This window comes from Lithobates pipiens, unplaced genomic scaffold (assembly GCF_037356315.1).
Source record: "Lithobates pipiens isolate NorthernLeopardFrog02 unplaced genomic scaffold, aLitPip1_a1.2 Scaffold_19, whole genome shotgun sequence".
Classification (NCBI taxonomy): Eukaryota; Metazoa; Chordata; class Amphibia; order Anura; family Ranidae; genus Lithobates; species Lithobates pipiens.
In genome coordinates this window covers 107,415,208-107,433,550 of record NW_027507764.1, presented here as the reverse complement: position 1 = coordinate 107,433,550, position 18,343 = coordinate 107,415,208, and the positions used below count along the sequence as shown (strand labels likewise).

Below are 18,343 nucleotides of genomic sequence, written 5' to 3'. Positions count from 1 at the left end.
GAGTTGGCAGCGTCTGGCGGAGCCCGGTCACAGGGAGCAGAGGAAACATATTCCACAGAGTTGTACCTATAAGGAAAAGGACGACTGCTGCTGGCCTCTGCGCAAGTTTCCAAAGGGCTAGAATTGAATATTCTCATTTGTGTCCTTGTCTTCTCAGACTAGCAGAGATTGAGGAGTTAATACACAGATTTCTTTAATTCTTGTGGGTGGCAGCAAACAAACCAGATTGTAATTAACTCTCTGTTTCAACACAGATGGCTCAGTCAAAAGGCTGAACCAGATTAACGCATTTTTGCTAACACAGGAATATCCCTGCGATCTGGTTTAGTTACAGTCACTGATGACAAGAACTGGCAACTACTAATAGAAAAAGTGCCTTTCACCTCCTACTTCTCTGCAACTGGCCAACATAATTGGCAGTTATTAAAAAAAATATTGTTAAGATTTTGTTATTGTTAAATATATGTAAATATTATAACTCCTGTCCAAAAAGATAAAGGGCCCTTTTAACAGAAAGATGCAATGAAATCAGAGCTGTTGCCCACCGTAACCAATCAGCTACCATGTTTCACTTTCCCGAGGATAAAAAAGATGACTCCTGATTGGGCACAATGTACAACTTTCCTTTTTTCTGACTTTCTCCATCCCACCCTTTTAAGTGAAATTTTGTTGAAATTACTATGTATAATAGAACATATCTTTACTGTAATGTTTTCAGTATAATGCAAATTATCTGTCCTCCAGAACCAAAATCACCCCCATATAAGCTGTCAAATTTATTTAAAAATAACACCTGACTATCACATTTTAATTAATGCTTTAAGATCAGTTGAGAGGTAATTTCTGATCGTTCCTTATTCATTAAAATGGTTAAAGAGGTATTAACACACCACCAACCCTTTGCAATTATTTGGAACAGTGTTCCCATAATTTTAACCAATTTCAACTACACTGTCTTACTATGCAACAGCAAGACATAATAGTCACTAGGGCACAGCAGGCCACACCTTCATCTGTCAGATTGTACTTAATAAACATCTTCTTATAGGAGTCAAGGAAACATTGTGGAATGCTACCACTTGAGTTGGAAGACTCCAGATCACTAGATCTTATAAGTATCTGTGTAAGCTACTGCATTTTGTTCATCGTCGCTATTATTTTCACCCTGTTTCTGTATACCCCCACTTTTAGCAAACACAGGGAAAGCTTTGTTGGCTCACAGACCTAAAGTTTTTTTGGGTTAAGGTGCCTTACCTCAAGGCAGCCTATTCATTTGAATGGGTTTCCATCTCACCACAATGGACCTAAATTCGGACCTAAACTATGGCTGATAAAGCACACCATAGCACTTACAATTCTGGATTATTAGTTCTGTGCACTGGGGTGACATTCAAAATAACTGATACCACAATAAAACCCACATCAGTACATGTTTGGCAGTAAAACAAGTTATTGTTAGGCGATTTTTTAAATTACAATAATAAAGATGTTATACTTACCTGCTCTGTGCAATGGTATTGCACAGAGTGGTCCTTTACCTGTCCACTCCTCCTTTCCATTGTATGTACCCTCAGCAAGCTGTGTGCAATGTGGGCACGCTCCTGAATTGGGCCATATGTGTTCCTAGACAAACACAGTGCTGCTTGGCCATGCCCCCACCACCCCCACCCCCCCCCCACTCCCCCCTCACAAGATTTGACCAACAGTCGCAGGAGCCCATGGCTCCCACTACTGGCTGTGTCTCCTGTGACACAAGGAAAAGAGGAGAGTGTAGAGTTTTTAGGGACCGGGAGGGGGGTTGCATTGTTTGAGGTGGTGGGAACAAGTAGTGGAAGTTTTTTTTTTAACCTTAATTATAGAATACATTAAGGCAAAAAAAGTTTAGACTTTAGAACCCCTACATTTTTTTTTTTTGCAATGCATAGTTCTGAATGGGTCTTAAGTTAACCCCCTCAGTCAACAAAAATGTGAAGCAGCACAGGAAATAAAAGCAGATATGTGTAAGAACTAAAAACTAGGTTCAGTCAATGTGAGGAGGTAAGTGGTCTTTTTTTGCAAGGCAAAGTCAGTGTTTGTATAGTAGATATTCCCAGGTTTTGAGGGTCTCAGAGTACTTAACAAAACATTAGTAAGAATGTGGAGACAGAGGGCTGACTTACCAAAAGAGAAGAGTATGTTCACCTTGCAAGGGAATTTTGACTTGATTTAGTGAATGTGGGGTAGCTATGTTGATTTCCACCATCCAATAATTTGCAAGCAAACTTTTTTTTATTTTTATTTTCCTTGGGTGGAGCTTGATTGGGTATTCTATGCAAAGCAAATTTCCACCATAGAGTATTAACCAAGCTAATTGAAAACTCCCTTTTAAAGTAAAAAAAATCCCCTGCAATATGAACATGCTTTACTCCTTTAGTAAATTAACCTCAGTATCTCAGAATGCATGTTAAATTGAAAGTAAACTTATGCTTAAAAAATTGTAAAAGCTATCCTAATTTCTTAACTCTCACTGTAAGAGAAAATGCAGACCTCAGATTGTTTAAGACAGCGGGGCACAGAACGGAGCAAGTGCGGGTAAATTCCATTGGGTCCATAATATATTAACATCTACGAAGCCGCCTCATGCTTGGACAGTACTGCACTCAGCTAGCTGCCAGAGCACAGGTTTCTGATCTAAGGTCTGCATTTCTACTTACAGTAAGCGCTGGGAAATCAGAAGGGGCCTTTGCACAATTTTTATATGTAAATTATTCTCTGCATTAATGGGAAATTACTTGATTCTGACTGATACATAGCATTTTTCATGCCATCGGATATGCTTTTTTTTTGTGACCCTACCCTCAATGTCAGTCCAAAAATGACAAATTGATTTATGAACACAAAATAAGTTTCAATAAATATATTCCCAGGATGTTCTAAAAACTTTACAGATGGGCAATTTGCTGACCTCTTGGATAAAGTAATATCACAGCTGGAATAATCCTCCTATTTAACGGTGGAATTTCTCTTGCTTCATTTATGAAATACATAGTATTGTAATTGTTCTTCAGTTTAATAACCCTCTGATGTCTTCAATATTATTGCCACCTTTTTCGTAATACTGTAATAATGGCATTTTGTAATGTGTAAAAGGATTATTTCAATCCAATCAGCAGGTGGCAGGGATCAGCATGTGACAGGCAAACACTTTAATCCTTTTTACTTGCAGCTCCCAGCTGCCAAAGGTAGTGGGTGAAATCTATGTGAGATGGCAGGCTGCATCCCGGAGTGGAGTGACGCAGGCTCTCCGAATTTTCAACAGCTTGAAATACTCATGCCATTTTAATCCAAGTTACAGACCAAGTAACAGTAGATGCACATTTCCAATACACCGTCTAGAATATTGACATTTCAAGAGAACAAAGAAGAATAACATGAAAAGGCGCATTTCATGCCACTGGAAAGCAAGTCAGATATTTCTCAGTAACCAAAGGTGATAAAATCAGCTGAAGGTAAAAATACATATAAAACACTCATATTAAAGGTGATTTTCGCATTCAGATTTCAACCTTATGAAAAAGGGAATGAATACTCATTTAGTTTATATTTTTATTATGGTTAGGATTAAAAAAAAATCTAAAAAGTTGTTGGTTAATTAAACAAGATGTTTAATTGATCTTTTGCATTATTGCAAAAAGATGTTGCATATTTAATTTTCTACTTTTCCAGCCTGAAGGAGTTCAGTAGCTCAAGCTGAAATTTACAACTTCAACTGAATACGTTAAGTCAGAGGAGTGCCGCCTCCCTCATCACTCACCCATATCTGCTGAACTATGCATAGATTTTAATTACAAATTCCAGATATTTTAAATTGCAGTAGCATGCAGTGCACAATGCATTGTGGTGATGGCACCTCAACTGCACTGTTAAACTAGCAGTCAATCCACTCATACTGCAGCATATCATAACACATGTGCTATGAACTGCATAAAGAGGGTAAGGTAAAATGTTCGTCCTATATCAGCAGACCTTAAATGGTAACACATAATGTATAGGGTCATGAAATTAAACAGAGATGTTTGGAAAATTAGCTAAGCCTAAAAACATATAATGTCTAAATTGTCAAGCTGCAAGGCCACATCTTTAGCTACTGTCTTGTGAGTAGATCATCTCAACTTCAAAAAGACTGACAAGCTCAACAGAGAAAAAAAAAGAAGTGTTGAAGCAAAAGATATGGAGGTTGTCAATGCAATTGATCTGGCTAGTTATGCTGTTCAAATGCCTTGCAGCTTTCACATGCATTTGCAAATGTGTGCTAACTAAACCCCTGCTTTTAACAGATGGTTAGACAGATTAATTTGGTTGGTCAGCAGACTGGTGAGTTGAGCTATGGAATTGTTTTTGTCTTACATAGTTATGCTGTTCAAATGCCTCAGCACTTTCTAAGAAACTTCCAGGGAACAAATATGCAGATATGAAGTTCTGACATCACTTACTTTTTAATCTGCATGTCGGCTCCATGTCATTGACACAAATTATTGAAGCCAGAGGCAGCCAGGCATCTAGCATTCTTTGGGGTAGACCAGCACTGGCAGCCTTTGTGTTTCTTAAACTATAGATTTTGCAATCATGTATGTAAAACAAGCTATTCAGAAGTAAATACTGGACACAGAGGGATATCTTGAATATTTAAACAGTTTTCTACTCTTTAAATGATTCTTATCCCAATTATTTTTACTGATATCACATTTAGAGCAGGTAAAGTTTGAATGCTGATTTGTTATCATGGAAATAGTTTAGATGTTGCCTTTGGGTTAAAGGTAAGTTAAGGAAAATATCAGCTCATTAGAGTCCTTTGTAACTACTCTGGGCTTTGCATGTAAAAAATTAGGACAGCTTACAAAAAGAAAAGTCAGTGAAACATATTAGTTATTTTAAGGTGTCAAGTTAAGATTTTTAGCCATAGTATAAATGCTTATATACAACCTTACATATCCTACATGGCTATATATATGAAAGTATTGTTTTTGCTATGACTGCTGTAGCCTCCTCTCCTTGTCCATTTCTCTCCCTTCCCCAGTCCTCTCCTAGTCCCCCTCCTTCCTTTCCTTGCCTAATCCCATTTCTTCTTACTCCCATTTCTTTTGTGCTTGTCCCTTTCTACCCTGTCCTCTTCTCCTCCCTCTTATCTATTTCCCTCGCTCTATAATTTCCTCTCCCCTCTGTCTACCCATCCATTTTCTGTCCTCCTATCTTCTGTTCACCTCTCTTATCTCATCTCTTTTCCAGCTTCTCCTCCTCTCCCCCTCTTCCCATTTCTTACCTTTCTGCTCCTCCTCTCTCTTTTCTTTCAGTCCTGGGCCTGATTTTACAATTTCCCAATTGGTCCATTAACATGATGAGTGGCCTGACTGACCACTAGGGAGGCACATACGATAGATGGGGTCAAACACAACTTTTACACAAAAATTTGCTAAATTGATTAAATGCTCTTGGTGATAATGAATCAGGTGTACTACTTACATTACTCCTCACTCTGACAGGCTCCCTCTGTTTGTGCAACCAGTTCCCCCAAGCCCCTTGCTCTGGGCCATGGTTGCACAATGACACCATCAAGTACAATGCAAGGCCAAAAGCTCTGCAATGTCCTTGAGGACAGCGAGGGACCATTCACACATTGTAGCAGAGGTCAATGCGGCCTAACACGGTAAGTATTTACACTTTATTCCTTCTCTTCTAGCACTAACAAGTAATTAACCATTGCAATGTGGGGGGCACACTGTACAGGCAGTTTATTATGTAATTCTTGGATTTGGGCTTTAAACCTCAGCTGCTTATATCTCCTGATCTACCTAGTTTTTTTAAAATGTGATTTTCAATAAATCCTATATCTATTTATGCATTTTTAAATTAGATTTTTACTTTTAGTTGCTTGTTTATTTTCTAGGAGAAACATTAAATTTGATTGGCTGCTAGTATAGAATCGCTCCTCTTTAGGAACAGTTTTTTCAGATTTTTCTGCATGTGATAATGCATTAAGTGGATAAGACAGACTAAAACGGATTTTATGCTACAGAAACAACATCTATCCATTTTTGAGCTTGTATGCATGAGGCACTTTTAATGTTGTTTGCGTTCAAAGATCAGATGATATCATTATCTGTGGTTCTCATGAAGAAGAAGGTCAGAGTCTAAGATGGAAAGAAACTCAATTAAAAAAGCAACTATAGCTTCCCCTTTTACCCCCCTTTCCCCTTTTTCTCTCTGCCTATTTTATCTTCTCTCTTTTAAATCTTTTTAAACATCGCCCTTTATTAGATGACCCTAAGACTAGCCAGCACTAATTGATAACATTTCATCTAACGCTTACTATTAAGGATTAAAAATTAATAAGACACAGACTACAAATTTTATAGTTCTTCAGAAAACACTTGAGTAATAAGGATACATAATATATATATATATATATATATATATATATATATATATATATATATATATATATATTTAGTGGTTAAAATAAGTATTGAACATGTCGCCATTTTTCTAGCTAAAATATCTTTCTAAAGGTGCTATTAACATTACATTTTCACCACATATCGGTAACAACCCATCATGCAATCCATACATAAAAAGAAACCAAAACAAATAAGTTCAGAAATTAAGCCATGTGTAATAAAATGGAATGTGACAGGGAAAAAGTATTGAGCTAACTGAAATGTATTTAACACTTTGTAAAAAATCCTCGCTTCAAGATGCCTCCTGTATGGAGAAACTAATCACATGCATTGGTCAGGTGTGATTGTGGCCCATTCTGCCACACAGTCTTCAATTCTTGAATGTTCTATGGGCCTCTTCTATGAACTCAATAGCAATAGCACCTTTAAAAATATATTTACCTAGAAAAATGGTGACGTGTTCAATACTTATTTTACCCGCTGTATATACGCCATTGAGGTCTTTGATAATGGGTGCAGAGAATATGAGGTATGAGTCTTTTCTATTTAACCCTTATTGAAACCTTAGTTAAGCCTAGTTAGCCATAATGAACGTCATTTTTATACACAACCATTTTGTTCATTTTGGGTTTGTTTTTCTTTTAGTTTTCAGATGGAGTACAAATGCCCAATAGGACTTAATGCAGATTACAGCACACCAGCCTGATGGTGAAAATTCTGATAACAGGCGGTGCAGACTCCTCAGCAGAGCTGTGAAAGGTGAATTTAAGATTGGTAGAGGGACTTACCAAAATAAGTTTAAACATATCAAATATCATAGCATTTGAAAGGGAAAACAGCTCAAGAATCTTTTAAATTAATTTTTTTTTAGTCTTCTCCTTTTGTTTACATTTATATAAGAGTAAAAAATAAGTGAATTGCCAATGGTTTTTGCTACATGATTAAAGCATGTGTATAGCTAACATAAAGAAAAATTGCCTCATACTGTATTCATAAAAAAAGGTTGCCAAGAAGTAGTCACCCTCTCCGCACTCCAGTGTACCAGCATATCCTCCACATAATGCACTCATTTTTTCAAAATGAATTGAGGTTGGCTGGTCCAAAAGGAGGGGAGCTCCAATAGGGAGGGTGCCCAACCCAGAGTTGGACTTTAAGTTGCAGCAATCATGTGTGATCAATTGCTAAATGCTGTTCCTGAAAATCTAAACTAAGAATCACCTGTGTAGTCGTAACCTAAAATTCTCTATTAGGTACAGACAAAATTGGAATCATATTTGCTGTATTTATTGTAATACAAAGCTGATCTTAAATGTTTTTTTTTTAATTTAGATTTTTTTCAATAAAAGTATAATAAAAATATAAGACTGTTTTGGCCAAGTGAATTTTTCACATATTGCGTTAGGCCCTGGATCACCTGCTGGTGGCACTTTGGTTCCCAGAGCACAAGGCTATAGTTCCAGGTTGGGTAACCTAAGCCTTGGGAAGACCTGTTAAAATTCAGAGCAGTCTCTAGCAACCCATATGTTGAAAGTGCAGTCGTAATGGTGGAGTCAGAGTACCAGTATGGACCAGGGACTCCAGTGTTAAGTCTTCAGAGGTTGCTTTTGGAATCCCAGGGGTTCTCTGGTTCCCAGGATGTAGTTCCAGTGTCCACCAGCTGGTGTGTCCCAGCAAACAGCAAATCCCAGTAATCAGTTTCCATCTGATGCTGGCTGCTGGAAGGGCATTAAGTTCCTCCTCTATTAGTACCTAGTGTTTCAGTGTTTTGCCCTGCTAGCCAGATACTGCTTGCTACTAATCCTGAGCCTGATTCCTGTCTGAGCCTGCTATTGCCTTGTACCTATACGCTGTACCTTGTACCTGCTCTCTCTTGTTCTTGATCCCAGTCTTGGTTCCCCCTTCCTAACTTTTCCTTACACCTCCAGTTTTATCGTGATGATCTGTGTTCCTCATTTTGAATATATTACATATATTGTATTACAGTAAGGTTATTAGTTAGGCATTTGTCACTTGGTTTATAGTTCATGTAGATCTTCATGTTTGCTGTATTTTTTGTTTGCTATTGTGTGGATGGATTTTGTTTCACTGTAAAAATCTTACTTGATAGTCTGGTCTCAGTTTTCTAAGTGTACCTACGCAGCCTGCTGTCAGTATCCTTGACACACTGAGACAGAGAATCCACTAGATGGCAGATGATACATTTCTGTATCCTACTCCCTCTATAAGATTTAGGGAGAATCAAAGAGGGTTTAGATAAAAATACCCCCCTACCTGGGGTCTTGCTTTAGCCTTTTACTGGACTTCAGAATGGGAACACAATCAGTAAATGTGAATTTGCAGGTGGTAATTTATGTCTTTACTATCATATTTTTAGTGCCACCCTTTTTATGTGATTCCAAACCTCTGTTGGAAATTGTTAAAAAAAAAAACAGGACAAAATTACATAAAATATCATTAGACACAGCTCTGCTGATTTGTCGTTCTCTGTGAAGATAAACATCATAATCACACATTCCTTTTTACACGTCCCTCCAACTTCTACAACTGTTTCTGTAATTGCCAGAGAAATGATTATACTGTCCTCATTTCAGCTGGCAGGCACACATTGACAGACAGAGTGAGAAAGAAAAAACATTGCAGGTTGGTTTTCTTTCTGAAATGTTTTTTCTTAAAAAAAATGTAATTGCTACCTTGTTATATTAATATGTTTACATTTTTTACACCAGAGTGCATGTAAAGGTAATAATTTATTAATGGTTACTAGTTTTACTGTCATTCTGAAAAGGTAGCCATTTTGTATTCTTAGATAAGTAACTATGATTCTAATAACTTAATATGTAAAGAGGTTTAGCCTATACTAAAATGTAAGTCTTTATTGTAAAGTGTATGCAAACCCACACTGAATCACTTTTAGTCTGCAAATGAACTTGCATCATAAAAATAGCTTTCACATGTTTTCATCCTTTGTTGCATCTAAGTGCTACTGATCTTCTGCCACCTCTTTGTAGCCCCTTTCTGTCTACACGTATGTACACCAGTGGTGGCATTTGTCAGGGTGGATTTTCTGATGGTAACAAAAGTGGAACATGCCCTCATAATATGTGTTGAAAGGACCACAGGTAGTCTCCATTGGAAACCCATGAGACAGGATGACAGCAAATAGGCACAAATGGGAGGCAGGCACAGAGAACTGTCACCCTAAAACAAGAAGCATCTGAACAAGGGCTTTCATTGCAGGATCATCAGATATCATTTTTGGAAGCATTATCGTTTTGGAAATATTAACCGCTTCAGCCCCGGAGGATTTGGCTGGCCAAAGACCAGAGCACTTTTTGCGATTCGGCACTGTGTCACTTTAACTGACAATTGTGCGGTCGTGCGACGTGACTCCCAAACAAAATTGACATCCCTTTTTCCCACAAATAGAGCTTTCTTTTTGTGGTATTTGATCACCTTTGCGATTTTTCTTTTTTGTGCTATAAACAAAAAAGGAGAGACAATTTTGGAAAAAAAATGCATTTTGTTTTTACTTTTTTTTTGCTATAATAAATCTCCCTAATAAAATCTCCCAAAAATTTTTTTATAAGCTTTATTGATTGGTTTGCACAAAAGTTATAGCGTCTACAAAATAGGGGATAGTTTTATGGCATTTTTATTAATAACGTTTTTTTTTACTAGTAATGGCGGCGATTAGCGATTTTGACTGCGACATTATGGCAGACACATCGGACAATTTTAACACATTTTTGGGACCATTGGCATTAATACAGTGATCAATGCTATACAATTGAATTGATTATTGTAAAAATGTGACTGGCAGTAAAGGAGTTAACCAGTGAAGGGGTTAACCAGTAAATTTGCCACACAAATTTACTACAAATTTAAAAAGTGTCAACTAGAACTTCTATTTCAAGTGTTCTGCAAGTGTTCAACTTGCCAGTGAAAATGTGCAGCAAGTTTACAGACTTACAATTCAACACTGCAACAAATTTGTGGCAACTTATCCTTGCTATCTGGGATGTGATTTTTGGGGTTGAGCTTACACCTATACTATACCTCCTAGGGCTCCTCCACCATTACTTAGAAGTATTCATAATATCATAAATGTGAATACACAAATGATTTAAATTAAAGTAGAGTTCCACCCATTTTTTAGTTTATTAAAAGTCAGCAGTTACAAAAAGCATAGCTGCTGACTTTTAATAAACCGACATTTATCTGTTACATGGGCCAGTGATGCGGCCGCCTGGAGCCTCGCTCCTCTTTCCCTCCTCTCCTTGGTGCCTTTATTGATACTGTGGGCACCCGGCCGTGACAGCTTACGGCTTCACAGCCGGGCGTACACTGAGCATGTGCGAGTAACGCTGCGCTCTGCAATTGGCCACCTAATCTTCTGGGACCTGAGTTGTGTCCCAGAAGATCGCTGGCAGGGAGGGGCCACCAAGGGCAAGAGGAGGAGTCGCCTAGTCAGCTGATAACAGGAAGGAGGAAGTGGGACAGGAAGTCCCACTAAAAAGAGGGCACACACTTCCCCCCAACAAAAAATGACATGTCAAATGTGGCATGTCAGGGGGCGAGGAGTGCCTGAAGCGGAAGTTCCACTTTTGGGTCGAACTCCGCTTTAAAGAGGTTCTTCATTCCGAAAAAATAAATAAAATTCAGAAGCTACAAATCCTTTAGCAGTTGACTTTTAATGACAGGACACTTACCTGTCCTGGACTTACCTGTCCAGGGATCCAGTGTCATCCTCACCCAGGCTAGTTTTTCACTTGCCTTTAGTATCACTGTGCCAGCATCTTAATTGTGGGCAGCCAGATGTGCTGCTTGTGGCTCCACAGCCAACTGCCCTCTGCACTGAATGGTCCCGCAGTCTTCTGGGACCTGTGACGTGTCCCAGAAGACTGCAGGGAGGGGGAGAGGAGAACTTCCACTCGGATCACCTAGACCAGTGATGGCGAACCTTGGTACTCCAGATGTTTTGGAACTACATTTCCCATGATGCTCATGCACTCTTCAGTGTAGTTGAGCATCATGGGAAATGTAGTTCCAAAACATCTGGGGTGCCAAGGTTCACCATCACTGACCTAGACAATCCAAGCAGAAGTAGGAGCAAGTACCTGTCAAAACCAGGTACCAGCTCCCCCTCAAAAAAAACTGACATGCCAAATGAAGCAGAGGAGGGAAAGAGGAAGAATTAAAGAGGAATTTCCCCTTTTATGTTCAATTCTGCTTTAGGGAAAATACTTTGAAAGTCAACTGCCAAAGGGAAGCTTGTAACTGTAGTTTTAGACCTAGGGGCATACTCACAGGCTTTTCCTGCAGTGCTCATAAACACCTACAACCACATCTGCCATAAATAAAATAGTGTAGCTCATCCTGGTGGACTAAAGTATCAGTATTCAGTGATCTAACCTCTCTAAATAAGTGACAAGAAGCATGATGGAGAGTGGCAATGGTGCCAATACAATGCCCAGTTACCAGTTCAATCTATGGGGTCCACTGGATCAGTGAAGTAAGTGTTACAACAGTTAACCATGCAACAGTTAAAATGTAATTAAGGGCAACACTTTTTTTTTCAGTTTGGGATAGAGTGGAGAGGAATTACTCTGTTAGGAAGATTCATCTACTCTATTTGTCCTGCTTACCGTTATCATCAAGTTTAGGACAAAATCCGTCGGGGGAAAAATCCGACGGATTTTGTGGTCGGAATGCCCGACCGTGTGTACAAGGCATAATAGTGGGGAAATCTTCCAATCGGGACAATAGTTCTGGTGATGACAGTGACACACCAGGATTCCCTCACTCTGGAGGGATTTCTTCTCACTTCTCGTTTTGGCTTTGAGACAGGAAGTGAAGGGACATCTCCCCAATGGGACACAGATGGCGTAAAATCTGACAGGGGTTATAACCCTGCCTTACTCTATCCGAAATTTGAAACAAAACATTTCACCTTTAGTTACACTTTAAGGCTCAGTTCACACTACCGTAACTTCAAAGTTGCGTGACCTTTGCACAACTTTGAAGCCAACATCCCAGTGTGACTTCGGCATAGTTACATAGTAGGCGAGGTTGAAAAAAGACACAAGTCCATCATGTCCAACCTATGTGTGTGATTTTATGTCAGTATTACAATGTATATCCCTGTATGTTGTGGTTGTTTAGGTGCCTATTTAATAGTTTTTTGAAATTATGGATGCTCCCAGCTGAAACCACTGCTTGTGTGAAGAGCATTCCACATCCTAACCGCTCTTATGCCACGTACACACAACCGTTTTTTTCCGTCAGAATAAACTCTGACAGTTTTTCCAATGGAGTTCCGACGGAGTTCCGCTGAAACTGACTTGCCTACACATGATCACACCAAAGTCCAATCATTTAGAATGAAGTGACGTACAACATGTACAACGGGACTAGAAAAAGGAAGTTCAATAGCCAGTAGCCAATAGCTTCCCTTGCGTCATTTTTGGTCCGTCAGAACAGCAAACAGACAAACGGTTTTCCCGATAGGAATTGATTCCATCGGAAAGATTTAAAACATGTTCTATTTCTAGGTCTGTCAGAATTTTCAAAAAAAAAGTCAGTTTGCGGAAAAGCTTTATCCCTATTGTGGGGTCACCAGTACGATATCTGTACATTGAAATCATATCCCTTCTCAAGCGCCTCCTCTCCAGAGAGAAAAAGTTCAGTGCTCGTAACCTTTCCTCATAACTAATCTAATGTTAGTATCATTCGCAAATACATAGATTGAGCTGTTTATACCATCCTCCAGGTCATTTATGAATAAATTAAATAGGATTGGTCCAAGGACAGAATCCTGGGAGACCCCAATACCCACCCCTGACCATTCCGAGTACTCCCCATTTATTACTACCCTCTGAACTCGCCCCTGTAGCCAGTTTTCAATCCATGTATTCACCCTATGGTCCACGCCAATGGACCTTACATTGCAGTTTTGGTTACTGAAGCCCCCCGATTCCCTCATGAAGACTGAGGAGAATAAATTCAAAACTTTCACCATCTCCCCATACTTAGTAACCAGATTCCCTTCCTCATTATTTATGGGACCAATATAATTTGACCCCCTCTTCTTAGCCCCTGTACACACGGTCGGAGAATCTGTCGGAATGCGTCTTATCGGACCGTGTCGTCAGATAATCCGACTGTGTGTGGTATGCATCGGACTGATTCCGTCCGAATCTCCGTCCGACCCAATTTTCCAACATGTTGGAAATATTTCCCGACCAACTGGGCCGGTCGGACCTAATCCGATCATCTGTATAGCATTTTGATCGGACCAAGTGCCACGCATGCTCAGATCAAATTTCTACATCAAAGCTATTGGCTACTAGCCTGAATGTAGTCCCATCGTAACTAAATTACGTCATCACGTTCTGAAAGATCGGATTTTTCGCCAACTTGGCCCGACCGTGTGTATGCAACAGTTTCGGACACAATCCGTCAGACTAAATCCCATTGGCAAAATCTCCGACCGTGTGTACAGGGGCTATCTATTTATGTGCTTAAAGAATTTCTTGGGATTTTTTTTACTTTCCTCCGCTATGTGCCTTTCATGTTCTATCTTAGCCTCCCTGATTGCACAATTACATTTCTTGTTGCATTCTTTCTATTTGTGTGATTCATACTAAAGCTAATTGACCTGTTTTCTCTTTTTCCTAAATTGCCCCATATTTCCACATCCGTAATCAGGTCTGTATTGTTGGTAATCAGTAGGTCTAGTAATGCTTTGTTTCTAGTCGGTGCATTTGCCATCTGACCCATGGAATTGTCTTGCAAGACATTTAGGAAATGGCAAGCCTTAGATGAATGCATGGTTCCTTTCACCCAGTCTATGTCTAGATAATTAAAATCCTCCATTATAATGATACTTCCCATTCTTACCGCTAATCCAAATTGTGATAGGAGGTCTGCCTCCGCTTCCTCCCTCTCGTTAGGGGGCCTATAGCATAGTCCCAGTATTACATTCCTCCCTTTGCAGCTCTACCCATAAGGATTCCACCTCCTCCCTTGCGCCCTTAGTGATGTCATCTCTCACATTCACCTGTCATACCCCTCCCCCTTTTTTACCCTCTCTATCTCTGCAGTATAGGGAATACCCTTGAATGGTTGCCAGCCAATTATGAGTTGCCAGCCAATTATGAGAGCTGTCGAACAAACTCTCTGTAATTCCTACTGAATCTAAATCCTCCTCATACAACAGTAGCTTTCGTTTTCCCATAATGTCCGCCAGACTCCTGACATTGGTGAACATGCCACGTAGTTTAGACAGGTCGCATACTATTTCCTTTTTGGGTGCTCTGGGGCTGCAAATATGACTTATTACTATACTTACTTTGGGTTTAGGTGCTTTAGTCCACCTACCACTAATGCCCCTGATACTACCCTCTGGATAATGTTCCACGCTGGCTATCTCTACCTCTGGACCCTCCCCCCATCGCCTAGTTTAATAGCCCCTCTAACTTTTTTTGCCATCTTCCTTAACAGAAGTCTATGTAAGTAATGCCGAAGTCGCACCAAAAAGTAGCGCAGGAAACTTTTTCTAAGTCAAGGCGACTCAAGTCTTTCCTATTAGAATAGTTCCATTGCACTTAATGGTGCGTGACTTGTCATGCGACTTTGACTCTTAAAGTTGGAGCTCATGTCGCAACAGTGTGAACCAGGCCTAAGGGGCTCATAAGCACTGTTAAGAATGTACTGCACTTCTCCAGATTCCTAAAATAATTTAATATGTTGCTTACAACAGATGGGATTACCTTAAATGTAGAGGATGCAGTATCAAGAGGGGCCTCATAATGATTGTTCTTTGGGCTGCATGTAATTACAGATCTGTATTGGGTGTTCTGGCCAGGAAAGCTTTCCTAGTTAGCTTCTGGCAGCCACAATTTCAGCTGCTGCATTAAGTATTTGTAAAATTATTTAAACACATTACAAGCCTTGTAGAAATGATTTGTGTGGGATTAGACTGTAGAAGAATGCTGTTGTGTTAATGGGTTTAGGCAATTATTGCCACCATGAACAACAACTAATTACAAGAGATAAAAAGTGATCTATGGTATCTCCCAGAGTCATGACATTTATGGCACTAAACTAAAGAGAATATCTGAGTCTTATAGTCTTAAAGTTCAGTAGCTGAGTGACAAACTTCATAATGGCTGCAGTAAATGATTATCCAGTGCCTTCAGACAGTTCTCCTAATAAACTACCTACCTTTTCAAATGTCTGTAAAAGTAATCCAACAAGCAGTTAAATGGGGGCTATGGTTATTAAAGTGGAAGTTCAGTCAAAAGCTAACTAAAGCCAGCCATAGACATAGATGGAGCAAATTTCTTTCCTGCAACCATGGATTGTGCTTCCCTGCCCCCCAGTAGAAGACAGTGATTATTGCTAGCAGCTATAACAGCCACTTGCAATAGAAAAGAGAACTAAGGGTTTGGACTTTAGAGGGAATTTGAACCACATAAATAGTATAAAAAAAAATATTTTATTTGTACATAAACAACATAAAAGGATTTGCAAAGGCAAAACCAGAGAATTAAAAACAAGTATTTACATATATGTATATGCAAATATGCACGTCAGCGTGTTTCGCTGGTCCGCTTCATCAGGACATATGAAGGGGTAGTACAAGAGAAAACAGGTCTCACTAGCCTGGATATGAATACACATACATGAAAATGATCTTCCTGGGTGGGCACTGGATCAACATGATAAGCCAGATGGTCAAAACCCCACACATTTTAATATAAGCAAGAAATTCATATTTCAAAAAGAAATATATATGGAGGCTTTCATCCACTTATTCAGGTGGCACAAGGAAAAGATATATATGTATTCTTTCCAAAAAAACAGGAAAATGCATGCAGTAATATAGATAGCCTAGCATCAGTTCAGAGGCTACTGACAGGGGATTCTTGGATTGAAAAAGGAGGATGGAATATAAGTGTCCCTTCAGACCAAACACTGCCAATCCTTCAGGAGGTGACCCAGGGATATAATCCAAAGTCTGAACCTGTAGTTCTCTTTTCTATTTACAAAAATTTTGGATGTGAATCCAATGTACACAGCCTCTTGCAATAATTGCATTAAAAATCTGGCAATCTGGTTGTACCCTAGCTGATCGATCAATCAACTTGAGGGCATTCAAAATGCCCATACATGGTATAAATCTCTGCTGCTTCCTGCTGAACTGGCTGAGATTCAAACCGTCTATGGCCGGCTTAAGGTTAAACCTACTTCTACTCCCATTTTAAGCCTATTCTAGCTAATCCTGTAAAGAAAAGATCTATAAACGTACCTACTCTGAAGTCGCACTGACTCGGTCCCATGATCAGCTGTCAGCTGTGTCTTCAATGTAGAGGAGGGACAGCAGACAACTGATGCCCCATAGTAAGCCTTTGGATGACACCATCTCCCAGGCATTTGCAGCCCTTTGTTGGTGCTGGCGAGATCATGTGATTGTACCGGAGCGGCTTTAGAATCAGTACGCTTAAAGAACTTTTCTTTACAGGGTTAGATAGAATGGGGGTGGGAAAAGATTTATCCTTAGTTAACTTTTGACTGAACTTTCACTTTAAGACAACCTAAGGACTTGTTACTTAGTAGCAGATAAAGTCCACATAGGGGACAAAAGGTAGTAGTAAATAATGTGCTTTAAAATGAACTATGAATTTTTTTTTTGTGTTTGTTGTTTAACCACTTCCCGCCCACTGGCCGTCAAATGACGGCTGAGTGGCTCGGCTCTCATTCTGGGTGGACCTCATATGACGGCCCGCATCGTGGCGATCGGTGGTGTGGTGTGTCAGTCTGACACACCAATACACAGTTTTCGCTAAAGAGTCTCTGACGGAGGCTCTTTACCACATGATTAGCAGTGTCCAATCAAGGCTGATCATGATGTAAACAAGAAGAGCCCTTGATCGGCTTTTCCTCATTTGCGTCTGACAAACGCGAGTAGAGGAGAGCTGATCAGCTGTTCTCCTGATAAGGGGGTCTGTACTGATTGTTTATCAGCGCAGCCCCCTCGGATGCCCACCAGGATGCTACCAGGACCACCAAGGATTGCCACCACACTGGACCACAAGGTATGCCACCCTATACCACCAGGGATATGCAAATCAGTGCCCAGGCAGCTGCCAATCAGTGCCCATCCCCAATGCCTTCCAGTGCCAGTGCCATCAGTGATGCCTCTCAATGCCATCTATCAGTGCCACATATCAGTGCCATGTATCAGTGCCCAGCAGTGCCGCCTATCAGAGCTCAGCAGTGCTGCCTATCAGTGCCACCCATAAGTACACATCAGCGCAGCCTTTCAGTGCCCATCATTGTCACCTATCAGTGCCCACCAGTGGCACCCATGAGTTCCCATCAGTGCTGCATATCAGTGCCACCCATCAGTGCCGCCTACCAGTGCCCATCAGTGCCACTTTCAAGTGCAGTTTCTGTAGATCCAAGGGGGACATGCAAGGAAAATAGAAAACAGCATTTTAGCTTGCACATGATTGGATGATAAAAATCAGCAGAGCTTCCCCTCATTTTAGATCTACCCCTCAGATTTACAGCGACTGCACTTCCAAGTGCACCGAAGCACTTGGAGTGCAAAGTGGATTTGCCTTTCGTAAATAACCCCCCATGACCTGGATGAATGAGAACCCTGATTCTCTGCAGTATAATACAGCGACAGGCCCACTTTTGTAGGACTATTTCCTATATGCAGTATATTTTTCCTATTTAGAGATGACCAATACATCTCAAATAGTGTTCTCTCACAGGGCATCATTATTTAGGTAAACCCTATTCAGTAATCTGAGGTTTACCATTACCTCCCCAGTGCTAGCTCCCACGCTGGACACTCAGCATGAGCGCAAGAGTAGAGATTTACTAACACAATGTGA

At 40.0% G+C, this 18,343-nt stretch overlaps 1 protein-coding gene and 1 long non-coding RNA gene across 4 annotated transcripts in view; one reads left to right on the top strand and one right to left on the bottom strand.

The window, feature by feature from the left end:
- The window catches only part of PTPRN2 (protein tyrosine phosphatase receptor type N2), a 1,275,947-nt gene that overhangs the window by 100,101 nt on the left and 1,157,503 nt on the right, over positions 1-18,343 (bottom strand). The window lies entirely within an intron of this gene.
- The window catches only part of LOC143996209 (uncharacterized), a 91,647-nt gene continuing 76,491 nt past the window's right edge, over positions 3,188-18,343 (top strand). For all 3 annotated transcript variants that reach the window (XR_013277517.1, XR_013277518.1, XR_013277516.1), the window contains exons 1-2: positions 3,188-3,488; positions 7,080-7,193. This is a non-coding gene — a long non-coding RNA (uncharacterized LOC143996209). The remainder of the gene's footprint in view (positions 3,489-7,079; positions 7,194-18,343) is intronic.